Source organism: Meles meles, chromosome 17, assembly GCF_922984935.1.
Source record: "Meles meles chromosome 17, mMelMel3.1 paternal haplotype, whole genome shotgun sequence".
Lineage (NCBI taxonomy): Eukaryota > Metazoa > Chordata > Mammalia > Carnivora > Mustelidae > Meles > Meles meles.
Genome location: NC_060082.1, coordinates 68,742,345 through 68,757,528, shown reverse-complemented (window position 1 = coordinate 68,757,528; position 15,184 = coordinate 68,742,345). Strand labels below are relative to the sequence as shown.

At 56.0% G+C, this 15,184-nt stretch overlaps 1 protein-coding gene across 10 annotated transcripts in view; it reads right to left on the bottom strand.

The window, feature by feature from the left end:
- GPR161 (G protein-coupled receptor 161) overlaps nt 1-12,657 on the bottom strand; it is a 43,833-nt gene extending 31,176 nt beyond the window's left edge. For 4 of the 10 annotated variants that reach the window (XR_006815679.1, XM_045983498.1, XM_045983497.1 and 1 more), the window contains exon 1: nt 11,665-11,782. The gene's annotated coding sequence lies outside the window, so the exon portion shown is untranslated. Of the gene's footprint in view, nt 1-11,664; nt 11,784-12,133 lie in introns of those variants that run through there. The other 6 variants (XR_006815678.1, XM_045983492.1, XM_045983495.1 and 3 more) reach the window with 5 other exon arrangements.
- Between the last annotated feature and the right edge of the window lie 2,527 nt (nt 12,658-15,184).

Sequence of the window (15,184 nt, the reverse complement as noted above, 5' to 3'; positions counted from 1 at the left end):
CTATGCTGGATGTTAGCACCGGGCACCGGACGCCTCAGGCCAGGCCTTCCTCGGTTTCTGGAAACCGCACGCCCTCCCGCGCACTCACGAGCCCGCGGCCTGCGCGGCGATCTCTGGGACGAGGAGATCCGTGTCCCAGTCCACAGGCCCCTACGCCGCCAAGGAGGGCCCCGACTCCCCATGGCCCAAAGAAGCGAGGCCACCAAAGGGCCCCCAAGAGCCCGCGGACAGCAGGCCCGGCTCGGTGGGTGCTGGAGGCCGCGCGGGTCGGAGGCGGCTGTTCTCCCGTCCCTGCGGGGCCGCAGGACGCAACAGGACACGCCCGTCCTCTCCTGAAGTCTTCTCAGGAAACAGTTTCTCGGGGCAGGAAAGTCTCCTCCGCCATCCTCAAACCTCCCCGCGAGGGAGCGGCTCACTGCGTCCTCCGCGCCCGTCTGCCCGAGGAGCCCGAGCGGCGGAGGCTGGGCCCAGCCCCGTGCCGGCGGGTTTCTCGCCCATCAGACGCCGGGTGGGTGCGGAAGACGTGCCAAGAAACAGCCCTGCAGGCCGGGACGTGTTTCTGAGCTTCGACGAGCCAGGCGAGTCCCGGCAGCGCGGCTCTGACCCTTCTCTCAGGGGCTTGTGCCCTCAGCACCTGCAGACTTCACTCTGGTCAGTCGCCGCTGGGGGGCGGGGGTGGAGCCGGGGAGAAGGTCCTGGTAACTACCTTGCTTTGCACGGAGGTCCCCGAGACCGATGGTTAGCCCGCCCCCTCCCACGACAGACCAGATGAGAGCCAGGGAGAGATCACGAGTCCCCGGGTGTCCCTCCCCATATACCTGCCATCCTTCCGGGCACTCACGTGACCGTGGTCCCAAGGACGGCAGGTGCAGCAGGCTGGCCTCTGCCGGCCCAGAGTCCCTTTGTTCTTGTCCCCTCGAGGCCACCACAAACCTAGGAATGTCCTAGCTCCAAGCCTCTCACCGCACACGCAGAGCAGGGCTGAGCTCTGGTCTGTTTGGGAAAATGCGCCGCAGAAGGAAAAAATGCGGCGGTCAGAACCGCAAATGGCCCTAAGCCCCCGACTGGGTTCCTGACGTGCAAGTGGGAGAGACCCGGCCTTGGTCCCCTCTGCACCGACGTTATCCCCTTGTGCACCCACTGCCCTTCACAGCACCCCGCAGCAGAGACTACAAGGCTGGAGGCTCTCCACGGGCTGCGACCGCGCCCACAAGGGTCAACACCGAGTCTGCCTCACGTTGTCCCAAGCCAAGCGCCCGCGCGTCAGCACGGAGACTTCCCAAGGCTTGGCCCATCCCCTTCGCCCTACACCCCTGAGACTCATCCGTTTCTGGAGGGTTACTTAACTGTTTTTAACTAATAATAAACGGTATTTGCAGAACACCGTGCAATGTACAAAGTGTCCCGACAAGCATCATCTCATTAGATCATCTGGGTCACTTCTGAGGCAGGGTTTGGTCAAAACCATGCTTCTCCCCATTTCAGAGGGGCAGCCTAACCTATGGTTAAGAGCATGAAGTCTAGAACAGAGAGTCTGGGTTCAAGTCCCAGCCCCACTACCTACTGGCTCTGTGACCTTGACGTGTTCCCTAAACTCTCTGGGCATGAGCTTCCCCTTCTGTAAACCGGGGACGATACTCATGCTCAGGCACCGTCTCCTGGGGTTGGTGGGAGATGTCAAGAGGTTAATATTTGTACAGGGCTTCGAATAGTGTTTGGAACCACGGAAGTGTTTGTTAAATAAGTAAAATGGGGAAACTGAGGCTCAGAAAGGTTAAGTGCCTAGTTCGAGAAAACTAGGTCCGATGACCACGAGGCCACCATCTGTCTTCAGTCCATCTGTTCACCACAGAAGACGTGGCACGGTGTGGCCTCACCTCCAATTCCAACTTCTCGCCCACCAACCCCTTCACAGGCCTCTGGCGCGGCTGTGCCCTGTGCCTCTCTGTCCGGCCTCCTTTCGTCAGTGCTTCCCCCACTCGGGACGCCCTCCCTGTGCGTGCGGCGGCCGCATAAAGCTTGACTGAGACATGCTGCTGGCCGACGGGCCTCACGACTTCACCGGACGAGGGAAAGAAAGAAACAAACGAGTGGGGCACAGGGAGACCGAAGCCTGAAGAACGAGCGGAACGACCGAGTCACAACACGGGATCCGGCGATGCCTTCTCGGACCCGACGCCACGGCACAGGCCAGAAAAGAAAAAAACAGACAAACTGGACTTCATGAAGATTTAAAAATCTGTACATCTGAAGGTACCATCCGCAGAATAAAAAGGAACCCACAGAATGGGAGAGAATGTTTGTAAACCGTGTATCTGATTAGGGATTACTATTTAGAATATAAAAAGAACTCCTAAAACTCAAGAACAACCTAAACAAAACAAAACAAAACAAAAAACCCTGTGCCCAAAAAAGAGATGTAAACGGCCAGCAGGAACCCAAAAAGATGCTCCACATCCCGAGCGTTAGGAGCAGCGACGAAAACAACGAGGAGATACCGTCTCATCCTCGTTAGAACGGCTGCTGTCAGGGACAAAAACAGCAAGACAGAAAACCACCGGTGCTGGAGAGCATGTGCAGAAATTGGAGCCTTTCTGCCCCGGCGGCCGGCACGCACTGCCAAAGCGCCGTGGAAAACAGCAGGAAGGTGTCTCAGAAAATCAAACACTGAGTTACCATGCGGCGCAGCCGTCCCCTTCTACTCATAAACGCGACATCACGAAAGCAAGGCCTCAAAGAGAGATGTGTGCACCGTTTCCTAGCGGCATTACTCACGCCCGCAAACGTGCAGAAGCAACCCAAGCGTCCACCGAGCGATGAGCGGGTGCGCCAGGGGTGGCATGTCCCTCGGCCGTCACAAGGAGGCCCCAACACGGGGGAATCTGGAGGACGCGGCGCTTCGTGGCACTGGCGGGCACGGAATGCAGCTGCTGGACGACCCCCTGACAGGAGGCGCTCAGAGCCGTCGGGACGCTCGAGGCAGAAGCGCGAGCTGCCAGGAGCCGCGGGGGGTGCGGGTTAACGGCTTAGTCTGCCGGAGGAGGAGGGCTCTGCGACGGGTGGCGGGAGTGGTTACACAGCCCAGATCTGCGCACCTGACAACGGCCGTTCCACATTAAATACGATAGAGACAAAAGCTGAAAAACTATTCAGGGTTCCTTCCCTCGAGCGCCTCTGCCCACAGGGTCTGGAGAGTCAGCAAGGGAAGGCGGTGGCTGGGTTAGGGTTAGCCTCTGGCATCAGGAGGGAGCCCGCACCCCAACACCAGCGGGGGGACTGGGTCTGGCCATGATCCTTCCCTCCCCCGCTCCTCATCCAGCGCGGACCCCCAGGCTGAGTCCACCCAGTGACACAAAACTCAGCTTTTCTGCTGCGGTTCCTGTCGTGCTGGGGAATGCGAGGACACTCCATCCTATGCCGCGCTGCACTCGGAGCCATGGACCGCCAGATGAGCTTCGAAAGGCTCTTGGCCTCCCTCCCAGGCCGCCATCAGCAACACCACCGGCTGCCAGCAGCCCCTGGTGTGTCCCGGTCGACGCGGAGGGGGCGACCAGCCATCTCAGCCTCTTGGAAAGTCCACAAACCACCAGCCGCTCTCACCACGAAGACAGCTCGGCAAGGGAGAGTCCTAAGGTCCGGGGGGAAAGCCCTTCGGGAAGGCAGGGAATGCAGCATGGTCTGACCACTGCTGCCTGGGGAAGGGGCAGCATCCTGAAGGTCGAGCTGGACCGAACTACGGAGACCACTGTTCCGGCCGCACGCGAGGCAGCGACCTCTCCTTTGCCAGGCCCCTGGACACCCCGGCCCGGACCACAGGACTCCCATGCACGGAAGACCACGCCAGCTTCCGGGGGCGGGCGCGGATCCTGCCTGGAACCGGGATCCCAGCCATTCCCAAAGGCAAGGCTGGGTCAGACCAGGTCAGAAAAGCCCTGGTCTGTTCCAAGTTCTTGCTGCTCCGGGATCCCCTGCTCAGGCAGAGAGAAGCCAATGCCGTCCCCAGAGCTCCCGACTTAGACATCCAAGCGGCCACTCAGCATCTCCATCCGGCGTCACAAGCATGGCAAGCCCAGAATGTCCCCAACCAGACTTCACTCTCTCAGGCTGGCCCTTTCCAGGGTCTCCTCCGTCTCACGTTATGCTTCCCCAACCTCCCAGTGGCTCGGACCGTAAACTCGGGAGTCACTCCCGACTCCTCTCTCTCCCACAGCTCCTATCTCGTTCACCAGAAAGTCTGTGGGCTCTGATTTTGACAGGTTTCTGGAATTCAGCATCTTTAACTGTCTCTGCTACCATCACTCTGGTCCAGACTATGCTCTATCTTCTCTGAATCATTAAAATTTCTTCCTTACTGGCCTACCGGCACCTGCCACTGCCCCCCTTCTCCTCTCCGGGGTGTGCAGGTGAAGACAACGGAAAGACCAGCTCAAAGAGAAACCCGCACCCCATGCTCGCTGCGGCGTTACTTGCAACTGACAAGACGTGGAAACAAGCCGAGTCCATCCGCAGACGAGTGGAAAGAAGACGCGGGGTGTGTGCACCACGGGGTAGTCCTCAGCCACGCGAGTCCGCAAAACCGCGCCCCCCCGAGAGAACACGGACGGCCCCAGCGGGCATCGTGCTGCTGCACAGTCCAAGAAAGACGACCCAAAATTCCACTTACATACGGAATCCGAAAAACTAAACAGACTCACAGCCGCAGGAAACGGACGCTGGCCGTCGGGCGGTGGCGGTGGCGGTGCGGGGACCGGCGAGGGGTGGCACAGCCCTCGGGTTACAAAGTAAGGCACAGGGACGGGACGCGGGTGCAGGGAACCCAGTCAGTGAGGCTGTGAGGCTCTGAGTGCGGGCGGCAGCCAGAGTCCCGCGGGTCCCCTCACAACAGGAAGCAAGGAATTCACAAGGAAACGTGTGAAAGCAGGGAGTCGAGTGGTTTGCAAGCAGTGGTCGAGAGGATGAACTCAAAAAATGTTTAAGCTACTGAAGACATGAAACGAAAACTCCATTCTTTGTTTCCCCTTCAAACTGTAGTGAAAGTCAGAGATTTCGTTCGACGACTTCGGGGGACGACACAGAAGAGAAAGGATGGGACAGCAGACGGACGCATCTGGGACTCCGCGAGGGGCCCAGGGCTCCAGGACTTGACCTCACTGCTCAGTCACCCCAGAAAAGGGCTCCGGCCCAGAAGTGAGGCGCTTCCGTGCCCAGCGAGGGGGAAGCCCCCGCGCGGTTGGGGCGGGGCGGGTGGCGGGCGGCCAGGTGACCCACTCTGGGCCAGGAGGCTGCTGGTGTCTCTGTGCACCACTCCTGCCCTTGGGGGGGGGCACGCTCATCTGTTTTACGGGAAGCAGTACCAGGTCGGCTGGAAAGGTCTGCAAATGTCCACGCAGATGACTCTAGATGACAATCGACCCCAATCAGGACCCTGTCACTCTCCATCAGTGGTTCTCAGAGGAAAGGAGCTGCTGCCTCCCACGCCCTCCCCTGCCCACCCCCGTCCCCACCAGCAGGATTCTCTGGAAATGCCCACGACGTTTTTGGTTGTCACATCTCAGAGGACAGTACTGGCACGTAAGGCCAAGGACACTGCTGAACACCCATGACAGGGCAGCCCCGCACCAGTTATCCGGCTGGGCACGTCAGCAGCACAGAGGCCGGGAGAGCCTGTTCCACCAGCGCTGTGGTTCCTTTTCGTCTTTACTGCATGTACTTGCCCCACGGGCTGAAGGGAAGGGAAACAATTCTCTCCGTAAAACACACGCGCTCCAAGAAAACTACTCCGCCGGGAGCAGGACAAAGGTTACTTCTATCACGAGATAAACAATGCTATTACATTCATTGGTTTCTACCCCAAATTATTTGGTTCGTTATCCTCCTGGAGCCCAGTGAACGCATTCAACTCATGTTGCTAAAATTGAGAATGTTACCTTTCCACGTTTTAGAGTAATATCACTTCTGCATCCTTTCTTTTCCTGATGACCGTATGTGAGACAGATGCCGTCCCTGAAAGCCCCGCGACCGAAGGGGGTCCCGTCCCACGCCTGCCGTGCCACCACCGGTTCCTGGAGACTCCGCGCTTCCCCCTTCCCACCCCTCCCTTGGCTACCCTTAAAAAGGTTTCCTGAATAGCTACTCTGTGCCAAGCCACTGGGACCCAGCCCTGAATGAGGTACCAAAATCTGTCCTCCCCCGCAGCGCAGGCATGGGAGAGGGGACGAGAACAGTGAACAAGCAGACACCGAATACACAAAACAAATGCAGACAGTGGCAGATGCCATGAGAACGATACAGCACGGTGAAAGGAGGAGGAACGGGCGGATGGTGGGGGCAGGTAGGCAGGTCTCCCCCAGGTGACATCTGATCAGAGCAGAAAAAGATGCAAAGGAATTCCAGGCCACAGGAAGAGCCTGTGCAAACGCCCTGCGGCAGAATGGTGAGTACACGAGGGAAACGTGGAAGAAAGGAGAACAGCAGAGCACCCAGAGTCCAAGGCAGAGGACACGACAAAGGCCACCAGAACTACGGTGAGGCCTATGGATGAGAGCCCACGTCTGACAGAGGTCCCTGGAGCAACGTGGCTGACATGTTTTCACAGGGTCACTCTGCTGCTGGGTCAAGAACGGACGGAGTGGGAGCGCAGACGCCGGAACACCAGGTAGCAGGTGGCTGCTGCCGCCCAGAGACAGGTGACGGCGTGGACCAGGGTTGTGGTACGGAGGGTGTGAAGTGATCAGACTCATTGATCTCCGACACTGCGGGGCACTTGAGGCCGCAGGAGCCACTCAGCCTCGCCGTGGCATCTCACGCACGATGAAACCGAAGCCCAGAGAGCCGAGCGAGCTACTCAGCCACGCGCGTAACTACCGCTAGAGCCCAAACGTCCCGACTGCCCTCGGAAGGTGAGCTCTAGAAGGCCGTCCAGGTCAAGTGCGAGATCAGCGCGAGGACGGCCTCCTCACGGAACCCAGCGCACCCTTCCTTGAGCTCCCGCGGCACCGGACGCCCTGGAGCGACTTCCCGTTCTTCTGAGACCCCCTCCCCGGCTCCCTGCTGCCCCCCCCCCGGCTCCCTGCTGCCCACCCCCCACCCCTTGCTCTCCTGCGGTCAGTGTTGCTGCTTCCCAAGGGCCCAGCCACGCAACTTTTTCCTCCCCCATCTACAGAGGAAACTAAAGGTCTCCGTCCTCCCTCCCTTTGCTCTGGCAGCCGTCCCCAAGTTTCCTCGGGAGAGTCACCCTTTTCAGACCTGGAGTCCCTGCGCCTTCATGGATAGGACACAGGATTCACGCCTCGCCGCCCAGCCCATCCCAACTCCCTCTGACCGACTCGGTTTATGAGACGTGAGGGCCTGTTACAGGGTTAGCTGCGGGCAGAGACCGCTCCCCTTCCCCCAGATTTGAACCTGCAGCCCCCCGCCCCAGCCCTCTCGAGGGGAGAGCCTGAGACAAGAGCAGGTAAGAAAACGAGTCCTGACAAAATTGCTTGAACCTGGACCCCATGCCTGAAGCCAGACCCACTCCTGAGCTTTCTCAGGATGTGAGCTGGTCACTTTCCTTTCTGCTTCAGCCAAAGGGAACCAGCTTTTCTACCCCTTGTGAAAGGAGTCCCACTGGATACCTCGCATCTGTCTCTGGGTGCTCTGTCTGCACCCACCTGCACAGCGATGATTCCCAGCTCTGCCCCGGATCCTGAACAAGCCCTCGGAGCTCCAGAGTCACACCCGCCCACCCAGGGGACGTTTCCGCCCATCTGTCACACCCAGGCTCCTCAGCTAGAAACCGCGCAGAGTACCGGTCACCAGCAACCTTCCACCATCTCAACTCACTGGTCTTCACGGTTCTCACCACCCACCCCAACCTCCAGACAGAAACCCGCGACACCAGAGAGCACTCCTTCTGGGTAATCCTCATGGGGCTAATGCCCCCGACTGCCCTCTTCTGAGTGTGGGACCTTGGGGAGATGAATGAACATATCTGAGCCTTGGGTTGTCACGTGGACTTGCTTGTTTCAATGAGATGCTGTAGGAAGCAGTCAGTGTTGGTCGGTTCCATTCCTTATCACAGACATCCAGTGTGTCCGTAAAAACTTCACGGTCCCGGCCACTGCCATGACCCCAGCTGGGAGCCTCCCTGTCTTTCTCTCGATGACAACCGTTATCTCATCTTCTCACCTTTGGTCTCCCCCAGCCCTCGCCAGAGCCACTGGACTAATGGACTCCTAACCAGCCTGGTCACACTCCGCCAGGCCCATCCACCTGCACCGTGTGCTCACTTGTAACCCCCTCCACGGGGGCTCTCCAGACACTCAGGGCTGTGCTCCAGCTCTGCAACCTGGCACAGCAATGTGTCCACCAAGAATGCCGATTCTTGGGGCGCCTGGGTGGCTCGGTGGGTTAAAGTGTCTGCCTTCGTCTTGGGTCACAGTCTCAGGGTCCTGGGATCGCGCCCCACATCTGGCTCTCTGCTCAGCGGGGAGCCTGCTTCCCCCCCCCGACCCCAGCCTGTCTCTCTGCCTACTTGTGATCTCTGTCTGTCAAATAAATAAATAAAATCTTTAAAAAGAAAGAAAGAAATCCCTCTAAAAATGAAAGAAAATAGAGATCCCACATTGGCTAACAAGGCTCACGGACAAATTCAAACCCTGACTTCCCCATTGTCTGAGAGGAGGGAACCTGAAAGAAGACAGAGGAAAGAAACAGTAATGTAAAGAGTTTTTTAAAGATTTTATTTATTTATCTGATAGATAGAGAGAGACCACAAGTAGGCAGAATGGCAGGCAGAGGGAGAGGGGGAAGCAGGCTCTCTGCTGAGCAGGGAGCCTGATGCAGGGTTTGATCCCAGGACCCTGAGATCGTGATCTGAGCTGAAGGCAAATGCTTAACCCACTGAGCCACTCAGGTGCCCCAGTAATGTAAAATATCTTTAAATGAAAAAAAAAAAAAAAAAAGCAAAGAAAGAATGGAGAGGAAAGAGAAAATGTAAGAAATATAAGTTAACCCTGAGACAGCAGAGGGCTTCCTCAGCAGGACAGAAAACTTGAGGCCCACAGAAAAGTAACACAGATTCAGCCTCGTAAAAAGTCGTCACTTCTGCACATCACAGTGAGCAAAGCTGGGGAAGAAAACATAAAAAGGCAAGGTATTTAATTTATTAACAAGAATTAATTAAAGTCCAGAATTTAGAAAGAGCCTCAAGAATTGATGAAATTACAAACAATTTGACAAAAAAAGATTTCGTGGGGCAATTTGAAAGAGTGTGAATTGATTAAACTTTTTTTTAAAAAAAAAACTTTTTTTTTTTAACTCTCTTTAGGGAGAACCTAAAATGCACAGAACTCTGACAGGAAATGGTCTCTAAGATGTACATTAATTTTTTAAAACTCCATAAGCAGAATAGGGTGGCAGAATGTTATGCTACCGTATTTAGAGGGAAAAAAAACAGAAAACACATTTACCTACAGACGCACAAGCTATCTCTAGATGAATACACAAAAACTGGAAAAATTAGTTGCATCCAAAAAGGGAAACAGAGGGCTGAGGCAGGAGGGAGGGGTTAAATTTTACAGCCTGTGAATGTTGTGCTTCATATATACTAACTATCCCCAAACACACTACCCCAAATACGACCCATCCGCAAACAATAAACCGAGTAAGTAAATTCAGTCTCCTCCCCACAGTCTCCAGATGCCGAGAAACAAAGGGAATTGTGCTTAAATAAACATTTAAAACGACATATACCCTTTGGCTCACCAGCTTCACTGGTAGGAGCGTGTTTTATCCAGAAATGCTCCCACGCACACAGAGATGTGTTTGACTACAGCGTTGTCACAAGGGAGGAAGCTGGAATCGGTCGAGGGGTCTATAAACGGGATTGTTCAAATGAATTATGGTGAATCTATGCTCTGAAATACTCTGTAGCCGTTAAAAAGAACGAAGCATATCTAAGTTCTTTTTTTCTTTTAAGGATTTCACTTATTTATTTGAGAGAGAAAAAGCGAGGGAGCAAGTGGGGAGGACGGGCAGAGGGAGGAGAGAAGCTGACCTTCCGCCGAGCGGGGAGCCCGACAAGGGGCTCAATCCCAGGACCCTGGGACTATGACCTGAGCCGAAATGCCACCCAGGCGCCTCTCTGTGTTTCTTTGCTTGTTTGTTTGTTTTTAAGTTATCTCTAGCCCTAACACGGGGCTTGAACTCATGGTCCCAAAATCAAGAGTCACGCGCTCCACCGACTGAGCCAGTCAGGCACTGCCGTGTTTTTGATATTGGAAGACATCCAAGTCCCATTGGGTTTTTTTGTTTTCTTTGTTGTTGTTTTTTTTTAATTTATTTACTTGAGAGAGCGAAGACAGTGGGAGAGGGAGAAGCAGGCTCCCTACTGAGCAGGGAGCCCGATGCGGGACTCGATCCCCGGACCCTGGGATCATGACCTGAGTCGAAGGCAGAGGCTTAACCCACTGAGCCACCCAGGCACCCCCCAAGTGCCATTGTTAAGTTAAAAAAGTAAGTCACAGAGCACAAGTAATACATGATCCCCACTTATGTATTTTCAAAAGCATTTTCAGTGCAGCGAGGCTGGTCCGAAAGCGGCGATGCAGCGGATACTGTCACCGCGCCGCGCAGGATCGCTCCGAGAGCCCACGCGTTCGCGTCACCTGCGCTTCCGGACTCGGCAGCCTGTACTCAGGCCCTGCGAAGGCCAGGAAGAGACCACACGGACAGTGGTTCCCTCTCAGGTGAGGAGAGCGAATGAAGAAGTGGTGGAGGGAATTTTATTTTCCCATATCTTTCTCTATTTAAAAAAAACTTTTACAATAATTCATGTTTTTTAAAAAGTTACTACCTTCTAGGCATGCTTTCCATCATTCATCCAAGGTCACATTTTGTGGGTGGCCGGGGTGGGTGCAGGCCGCCTGACCCCAGACGGTGCTCTGGACACAGTGCTCCCTCACCTGCTCCTCGAATAAAAACCAAACCCGGACCCCAGTCTGCTGTGTCCCCGTCTCACCACAGCTCACACAGAAAACGCCTCCCTTTAGGCTCCCAGCCTTCCTGCACAGAGCTGCCCTGAACGCCTGCCGGCCCGTAACCTCCCCTCCCCGCCCTGTAACCCGCAGAGGGAGCGCACACCGCCGGGCTGCAGGCCTTCTCTGGGGGGAAGGTAGAGTCAGATGCCCTGAGCACTGGAGGAACGAGTGAAGGCCAGAGTCATAAAGTCAGTCAGCCCTTCCTCCCAGCTCCAGGCAGCACCCACAGCAATCTCTGGTTTTGTTGATGTTTTCGGTTCTCAAAGAAAAACAGCTAGAAGACGCCACTCCCCCCTTGGGTCAAGCTTTAGTGCCTCTCAGAAGGACAAGTGCTTCCCGGGGTGTAGCCCAGAGGCAGCAAGCTGGCAGAGTGCGCGGGTCATTCGGAGGACCTGCACATTCTGAAAATTGTTTTGAATTAGTTGCCAACTTTAAAAACATGGGATCATTTTCCCTATAAAATGCATAGCTTCCCCCCCCAAAATTCAGGCCAAGCAACACGGTGCTGGAGCTCCATGGCACCTACACGAGTCTCCTTACAGGGAAGCATGCTCTCAGCACCCCCACCCCGCAAACAGCTCTGGCCCCACGCCAGCTCCTCCTGCGGGAGGGCAGCAGCAGAGCTTCCCCCACAGGACCGCACCTCCTTTGCTGGTCATGCGGGTCAGTTCCAGCTCAGCCCATGCCGCCTTCCACGGAGCCCAAAGAGCTCGGCCTCTGAGTGCGCCGTCCTCCTCCGTCTGACACTCCCAGCACGCAGGGCTGCAATGAAAGAGAATGGTAGGAGATGGTGAGAGCTCCTGAGACCTTGGATTTAGTGTCTAAAATGCCAGTCAGGGGCGCCTGGGTGGTTCCGTGGGTTAAGCCGCTGCCTTCGGCTCAGGTCATGGTCCCGGGACCCTGGGATCGAGCCCCGCATCGGGCTCTCTGCTCTGCAGGGAGCCTGCTTCCCTCTCTGCCTCTCTGCCTACTTGTGATCCCTGTCTGTCCGATAAATAAATAAAATCTTTTTAAAAAATGCCGATCAGGCCTCTTTTTGACGGGTCCCTAATCTTCCTGCCACGGCGGTGCAGCTTTGCGGCGGGGGAAGCCCGGAGTTTGAGGACCCGCATGCGTGAAAAGCGATGCCAAGTGCGAAGTCCTGAATTCCGTCTGCTCCTGGGCCCGGGCCTGGGCCGTTTCCGCGGCTCCGAAGCTCAGCGCGAGGGCAGGTGAGCGGAAAGAGCCACGAGCCTCTCCCAGGCACGGGACAGGCAGGTGCGGCCGGAGCGAGCGGAGGGACAGGAACGGCGGGAGGAGGAGCCGGTCTGTGCGCCTGGAGGCCCCTGCGCTCCGCGTCTCCTCGGGGCTTGCGGGATCGAAGGAGCCGCTCCCTCCCCCGAGCTCGGCCGGTCCCCTCCGGCTCGGTGCCGCCCGCCGTCCCCAGCCGCTCGCCAGGGCGCCCTGCCTCGTGGCCGCGATCCAGCCTGGACCAGGAAGGCGCGGTCCGCCCCCGAAGCCGCCGCCCGGCCCCGCCGCTCACCGCCGCTCCGGGCCGCTCCGCCTCCGCTTCCGCCCGCGGGATCCGGGATCCGGGCTTCGGGTTTCGGGTTCCGGCCCGCCCCGCCCGCGCTCCCCGCCCCGCGCTCCGGAGCCCCCCGCGCCCCGCCCCGCGCTCCGGCCGCGCTTTGTCTCGCCCTCCCGCCCCGCCCCGCGCTCCTCCGGCCGCGCCGACCCGCCGCCCGGCCCGGCCCCTCCCCCGCGCCCCGTCCCGCGCCCCGAACCCGCGGCCGCGGTGCCGGAGGACGGTCGGGCCACGGCGAGCTGCGGGGCCGGGACGCGGCAGCAGCTCCGCGTCGGAACCGCCGGGCTCTCGGGCCGGTCGACTCTGGTTCCGAAACGCTGCGCGGTGTCGCCTGTTCTCGTCCGGGTCCGAGCCTCCGCCGCGCCCGGGGAGAGCGAACCCCGCGGACCGGAGACCTTCGCTCCTGCTGCGGCCCGGGACCGGGTTTCCTCCCGCCGCTGCGGCTCCGAACCGACGGCGCGTCCGCGAAGGGAAACCGGCCCCGCAGACGCTCTCCGACGGTTCCTCCCTCCCGGCGCTAATAGTGACCGGTGAGCCGTGGCCACTCGGATGCAGAGAAGAGGAAGAAAAACTACTGTCGGTTGCTTCTCCATCACCCCGGAGGGACAGTTGTGTGGGGAACACGGCATTTGTGTGAGCTTTTTTCCAGGAAAAGAAGAGAAAGAGACGCAGTAGCTCTCCTCCAAGCGCCTTTCGTCAGTCATTGCCTTCTGGGGTCCCCACGAGGCTTCTGAACGAAGACAATGAGAGACTTTGTTCTAGGGAATCCAAAATGCTGCTTGAAGAACCTGCATATGGTCGGACATCGTTAAAACAAAGCATCTTTCCCGCCCGATCGTCCACATAAACGAGGCGGAGCCAAAGGCCGAAGCCGTCCGTTGGGCACGCGGTCCCGCCCCGCGCTCATCACATCTCAGCTGCGGCGCGCCCTCCTCACAGAAGTGGCCCCTGACCAGCCTGCAAGAGGTTCTCTAGTCTCTGCTCTCTCTCGGAGCTCCCCGTCCTTTTTCTGCGTCAAATTTATCTCAGTGGAGAATATATCTAATTTTTTTCTATTTGCTTACAGTATCCCACCATTGGTACATGCAAACTCCTTGGGAGCAGGGACCCTATCTGTGTTACTTACCACTATGGAACCAGGCCCAACTTGTTAAGTAAATGAAATGAAAAAATAAAAATAGATAAAGTATGTCTTCAGGGGCATCTGGTTATCAAACGTTAGGATCTGTAAGAATCCCTTGAAGGTTTCTTAGATGCAAAACCAAAAGCAAGACTGATTAAAGAGAGATTTGACGTGGGGCACCTGGGTGGCTCAGTCCTTAAGGTTAAATGTCCTCTCCCTTTGGCTCAGGTCATGATCCCGGGGTCCTGAGATCGAGCCCCACAACGGGCTCCCCGCACAGTGGGAAACCTGCTTCTCCCTCTCCCACTCCCCCTGCTTGTGTTCCCTCTCTTGCTGTGTCTCTCTCTGTCAACTAAATAAATAAAATCTTTTAAAAAGAGAGAGAGGTTTGATGTGTTGGATTTCATCAGAATTAAAATTTAAGTGACTCCCAGGACACCATCAAGAAAATGAAAGACAATTCACAGACTAGGATAAAATATTTGCAAATCATGTATCTAATAAAGAACTTGTATCCAGAATCTGCAAAGAACTCCTACATCTCAATAATAAAAAAGAAAAAAATAAAAAGAAATAAAAATAATAATAAATTTTATTATTAATAAAATAATAAAAAGAAAAAAATCCACTTTAAAAGGATAAAGGACCCTAACATATTTCTCCAAAGAAGGTATAGAAATAGCCAACAAGCACATGCTGGACATCATTAGTCATTAGGGAAACACATATCAAAACAGAAATGGGGGCACCGGGGTGGCTCAGTTGGTTTAGTGTCTGTCTTCAGCTGGGGTCATGATCCCAGGGTCCTGGGAACAAGCCCCACATTGGGCTCTGTACTCACTGGGGAGCCTGCTTCTCCCTCTCCCTCTGCCTGCTGCTCACCCTGCTTGTGTGCTCTCTCTCTCTGTCGAATGAATAAATAAAATCTTAAAACACACACACACACCAGAAATGAGATTCCACTTCACACTCACTAAAAATGGCTAAAATGAAAAAGGTGATAACTGGTATTACGGAAGATTCGGAGGTGTTAGAACCCTGTACACTTTAGAAAACACTCTGTTAGTTCCACAAAATGTTAGCCAGAAAGTTTCCATGTGACCCAGCAATTCCACTGGTAGGTATTAAAGCAAGAGACATAAAATCTACATCCACACAAAAATCTACACACGAACGCTCGTGACAACATTACTTATGGTAGCTGAAAATCAGAAACAGCCCAATTGCCCGTTGGTTGACGCTGGATTAAAAAATGGGGTGTAGCCACATGGGGGACTGGTAGTCAGCCGCGAAAAGGAATGAGGAAAACACACACACTAGAACATGGGTGAACCTTAAAAACGTGGGACTGCGTGAAAGAAGACAGACAGAAAAGGCGGCCCATTGCACGAGTCCATTCCACCGGCACAGAAAGGTTAATGATCCCCCAGGGCTGGGGGTGGGGGATGGGACGAGAGGTGACTGCTAACGGCGGAG